Source organism: Hyla sarda, chromosome 12 (assembly GCF_029499605.1).
Source record: "Hyla sarda isolate aHylSar1 chromosome 12, aHylSar1.hap1, whole genome shotgun sequence".
Taxonomy (NCBI): Eukaryota; Metazoa; Chordata; class Amphibia; order Anura; family Hylidae; genus Hyla; species Hyla sarda.
Genome location: NC_079200.1, coordinates 19,149,400 through 19,155,341, shown reverse-complemented (window position 1 = coordinate 19,155,341; position 5,942 = coordinate 19,149,400).

The window sequence follows — 5,942 nt, the reverse complement described above, 5'->3', positions numbered from 1 at the left end:
CAGATTACGAACAAAGACTAAAAGGGACTGACTGACTATCTGCACTGGATGGAACAGCAGGAGATTGAAGAGATGGTAATGGACAAGGTGATGTTGTAAGACTAGATTTACATATATCTGGCGCCGGCAAAACTGGGTGAAAATTGCCACAACTGATGCACTAACTGATGCCAGAAGTGCATCAGTTGTGTAGCATTCGGCGTCCATTGTTTGTGATCGCCAGACGGGGGAACGCTGCAAGATGCGTTCCCCTGACTGTGCCAGTCCGGCGAGTCCAATCATCCGGCGTCTAAATTGAGACGCCGGATGATTGTGAACGGTCCCATTCAAATGAAAGGGGTCAGTTCTGGCTTCATTTTCCCCCTTGTGCATTTTTTGCAGGGCCAGAGGAAAAAAAACAAAAAACTGACAGGCCCCTGGAATAAGTCAACATCCTGAGGGTGGCAGTAATTCTGTAAGGCTAAGTTTCCACTTGTTTTTTTTTTTTCTTCCGGCAGTCAAAAGTGGATCCATAAGGGAGGAGAAGTAGAAGTCCTTCCTTTATATGTCCTATTCCTATTGAATACACTTCTGGCTTTGGCTCAAAAACTGCAGTGGCAGTATTCCAAAAACTGCCAGAAAAAAGTGGAAACTTAGACTAAGGGTAGTATTACTTAACAAGTGCCTTCAGCTGTTGCAAAACAGCTCTCAGCATGATGGGAGTTGTAGTTTTGCAACCACAGGAGGCACACTGGTTGGGAAATACTGCTGTTATCTAAAAAGCCCCTACAAACTGCTGGTTAGGAGGCTTTAAAGGAAATCTGTCACCAGTATCGCCTCCATTAACCTGTCGGTAATGCAGGTGACACTGATGACAGCTGTACTTACCTTTTCCCGTTCCGTGCAGGGGTTCTCCGGTAATATCCTCCGTTAGTTTCAGCTCCGGGGCCAGACTTGGCACACGGGCGGAGCTTACAGATGTCGCCGCTGCTGTTCTTTAGCAGCGGGATCCAGCAGAGAGCAGTAGTGGCATGGGCGGAGCCTAGTGACATCACCTGCTGAGTCCCGCTGCTAGAGAACAGCAGCGGTGATGTCACTAAGCTTCGCCCTTGCCCCCGAAGTCTGGCCCCGGAGCTGAAGCTAACGGAGGAGATTACCAGAGATCCCCTGCACGGAACCGAACAAGGTAAGTACAGCTGTAATCTGTGTCACCTGCATTTGCCTATCGGTACCGACAGGATAGATCAGGTGACACTGGTGACAGATTTCCTTTAATATAACTTACCATTGATCCAACTCTGAAGCGTTATGCTATTTAGTAGCCCTGATAAGCGGACATTGTTTTGTTTGGGTTACTCTTGGGCACCTGCGTAGATGGTTACTTATTGGGAGCAACTCTGCTCGTGTAAAGGAGGTATATTCCCGTGACAGGTCCTCTTTATGGATCCACCAAAACGGCTGTGTAAGGGATAGGTACACTTTTAATTGTATTGTCCATTTCAAACGGGTACATGTTTTGAAATCAGTATTATATGGTGAATGTTTTTGTATGTGTGTGTGTGTGAGGACATATGGGTTGGTCGTGCAATAAAACAGTTCCATTTCTTTATTTAATCCCTGCGACAGTATGCACAATTTTTAATCCTTTTTTTTTTTTTTTTTTTTTTATCTGTTGTCTACAAATCCGAAAAAAAAGCAAAGATGTAAAGCCATTTTATTGTAAAAAAAAAAAAAAAAAGTTTCCAAAAGTTATTCCTTTTCTAATTAATGCTGCTTCAACGAGAAGTTGGGTCATGTTCATACTTACGGTGTTTTGGTGGTTTTTTTTTTTTTTTATGGATTTCAAAAATACTTGATTTTTTTTTTGCTATAAATTAAAAAACAAAAACATCATGTCACATGATCTTATACAGGTGAAATTAATTTTAAGCCGACTTAGGTTCAGTTTTTTGTTTTTAGTTCTGATGATAAATTCTCTTGAATTAGGTCTTTTTTTATTTTATTTTTTTTCATTAGTACAATCTTCTGTGGGGGGAAAAAGATATTGGGGTTAAAGGAGTAGTCCAGTGGTGATTCAGTGGTGAGCAACTTATCCCCTATCCTAAGGATAGGGGATAAGTTTGAGATCGCGGGGGGTCCGACCGCTGGGGCCCCCTGCGATCTCCTGTACGGAGCCCCGACAGCCCGCAGGAAGGGGGCGTGTCGACCTCCGCACGAGGCGGCGGCCGACACGCCCCCTCAATACAACTCTATGGCAGAGCCGAAGCGCTGCCTTCGGCAATCTCCGGCTCTGCCATTGAGATGTATTGAGGGGGCGTGTCGGCCGCCGCCTCGTGCGGGGGTCGACACCCGCTATCTCGGCGGAGAGCCGGGGCCCCGTACAGAGAGATCGCAGGGGGCCCCAGCGGTCGAACCCCCCGCGTTCTCAAACTTATCCCCTATCCTTAGGATAGGGGATAAGTTTTTCACCACTGGACTACCCCTTTAAGCTTGTTTTGTGTTTTAAAAGAAAAAAAACATTGGGGAAAGTATGAAAGTGTTATTGCCTTTTACATGATCATTATTTGTAATTTCATGTCTTTGTATGTACTGTTCATGGTCTATTTATACACTACAACAATGCAATGTGTGTTTTTAAAATATCAAAAAGAATTGCAAGTGTACACGATGTCTGCAGTTTATCAGCCCCTGTTTTAATATATATGGATATAAATATATATAGATATAGATGACGTCTTACTTTTATTTGAAAGTGTCTGAACTTTGTCCACATCCGCCAAATTCCAGAACTATTTTTTTTAAATTCATTTATCTTTGACTAATGAAGCAGCATGGACAAGCAATATGTTACCATTTTTAACTTTTTTTTTTAAATATTTTAACTTGGACAAAGAAATAGAGAATATGAATTTATCTTCTGCTGATGGGATTCTACGTTTACATAATTGATTTTTTTTTTTTTGGGGGGGGGGGATTTTTTATTTTTTTTAAATACATTTTGAAAGGGGAGGGGGGTTGTGAATCCTAAGTTAAAATAAAAAAAATTACATTAAAGTTTGTTTGGCTTGTTTTTTTTTTCAACAGAAAATGTGATGGAAAATATCGTACACTGCAAAAAAAAAAAATATATATATAAATATTTTTTATACAAAGTACCGTATTTAACATGCACCCTCATTTTCACAGTAAAATTTGAGGGGAAAAATAAATGACTTGGAAGCTCTGAACTATATGCCTCATCATCCCACCAACTTTGATTCCCCCTGCCCCTAAGGTCCCCCCCCCCCCCCCCAATTATGACTCATCCCCCCCCCACTGCTTTTTCTGTTTTCTTACTTGGCCATGCTCCGGCAGGCTGGGGAATGCGGCAGGTCTTGTGGGCTGTGTGGATAGTTTGGCGAGTGACGTCCCCTGCCGGCTCCTGTATGTAGTCAGGAACGTCACTCCTCATTCTCTGCAGCTGGTCAGTGTCCATGGCTGTGGCCTTCCTGGAGGCAGGGCTAAGAGGTCATGTTATAGTGACGGCTGGGGAGGAGAGGGACGCACGTGACAGCGGATGTGACGTCAGATGCCGCAGTCCGGGCTTTCCAGGGCGGCAGACTTAAAAAGGAAATCCTTTCTGCTGCTCTGCCTCCGTTGCACATAGGACAACCGTCTGGACGCTGAACCTGCAGCTGCTGGCCTCCAGGAGGAAGAAGTATGAAGGAAAATGATCTCCATTGGGGATAATTCTTCCAATGGTTCTTCCACCATTGCGGAGGGGTGAGGGTTATGCCTTTTTTTGGGGGGCGGGGCACTTTTTACTCGTTAATTTAACCCCTTAAGGACGCAGGACGTAAATGTACGTCCTGGTGAGGTGGTACTTAACGCACCAGGACGTACATTTACGTCCTGTGCATAACCGCGGGCATCGGAGCGATGCCCGTGTCATGCGCGGCTGATCCCGGCTGCTGATCGCAGCCAGGGACCCGCCGGCAATGGCCGACGCCTGCGATCTCGCGGGCGTCCGCCATTAACCCCTCAGGTGCCGGGATCAATACAGATCCCGGCATCTGCGGCAGTGCGCGATTTCAATGAATGATCGGATCGCCCGCAGCGCTGCTGCGAGGATCCGATCATTCATAACGCCGCACGGAGGTCCCCTCTCCTTCCTCCGTCCGGCTCCCGGCGTCTCCAGTTCTGGTCTGTGATCGAGCAGACCAGAGCAGAAGATCACCGATAATACTGATCTGTTCTATGTATAGAATATGTATGTATCATGGTATTGCTATGAATAGTCCCCTATGGGGACGATTCAAGTGTAAAAAAAAAAAAATGTAAAAGTAAAAAAAAAGTGAAAAATCCCCTCCCCCAATAAAAAAGTAAAACATCCGTTTTTTCCTATTTTACCCCCAAAAAGCGTAAAAAAAATAGACATATTTGGTATCGCCGCGTGCGTAAATGTCCGAACTATTAAAATAAAATGTTAATGATCCCGTACGGTGAACGAAAAAAAAAAAAATCAAAAATTCCTACTTTTTTAATACATTTTATTAAAAAAAGAAATTATAAAAAATGTATTAAGTTTTTTATATGCAAATGTGGTATCAAAAAAAAGTACAGATCATGGCGCAAAAAATGAGCCCCCATACCGCCGCTTATACGGAAAAATAAAAAAGTTAGAGGTCACCAAAATAAAGGGATTATAAACGTACTAATTTGGTTAAAAAGTTTGTGATTTTTTTTAAGCGCAACAATAATAGAAAAGTATGTAATAATGGGTATCATTTTAATCGTATTGACCCTCAGAATAAAGAACACACGTCATTTTTACCATAAATTGTACGGCGTGAAAACGAAACCTTCCAAAATTAGCAAAATTGCGTTTTTTGTTTTAATTTCCCCACAAAAATAGTGTTTTTTGGTTGCGCCATACATTTTATGATATAATGAGTGATGTCATTACAAAGGACAACTGGTCGCGCAAAAAACAAGCCCTCATACTAGTCTGTGGATGAAAATATAAAAGAGTTATGATTTTTAGAAGGCGAGGAGGAAAAAATAAAAACGTAAAAATTAAATTGTCTGAGTCCTTAAGGCCAAAATGGGCTGAGTCCTTAATGGGTTAAAGGGGTATTCCAGGCAAAAACTTTTTTTTTTTTTGTTTTTCATAAATCAACTGGTTCCGGAAAGTTAAACAGATTTGTAAATTACTTCTATTAAAAAATCTTAATCCTTCCAATAGTTATTAGCTTCTGAAGTTTTCTAACTGCTCAATGATGATGTCACGTCCCGGGAGCTGTGCATGATGGGGAAAATATCCCCATAGGAGCTGCACAGCAATTAGACAGAAAACAGCAACTCAACTTCAGAAGCTAATAACTATTGGAAGGATTAAGATTTTTTAATAGAAGCAATTTACAAATCTGTTTAACTTTCCGGAGCCAGTTGATATATAAAAAGTTTTTGCCTGGATACTCCTAGGAAAGTAGTTAAGAAGCCTAAACATAGGGAATGCCTTATGTGTAAGTTTGCATTAACACCTGATTATACTAAGCTTAACTGCCCAGCTTGTATTAATAGGATGATTGTTGCAGGTGTAACTAATTAAAAAAAAAAATTCTTGTTACTTAAATTTGTGTTAAATTTTGGAATCCCAGTCATTGATTATGCAGATGCAAGACGTGGTTAAGAGCCAGATAGAGTCCGCCCTTAAAGGGTTTCTTCCAGTAGATACCCCTCCGCAGCTGTAATGGCCCCTTCTGTCCCTGGTGATATTGATGTGAAAGAAGGTGTGTTATCTATTGTTTCTAATTCAGGTATTCCATTTATCTGATATTGAGTTGTTAAGCTTTGAATACCATGGGTTGTCATAGTTGTATATTCCCTACAGGGGATGACTCCCGTTCATCGGAGGATGACTTGTTGGGAAAGCCTCTTTTTCTGTTGGAGGATTCTGAGTAATTAAGGCTGTAAGATCCACC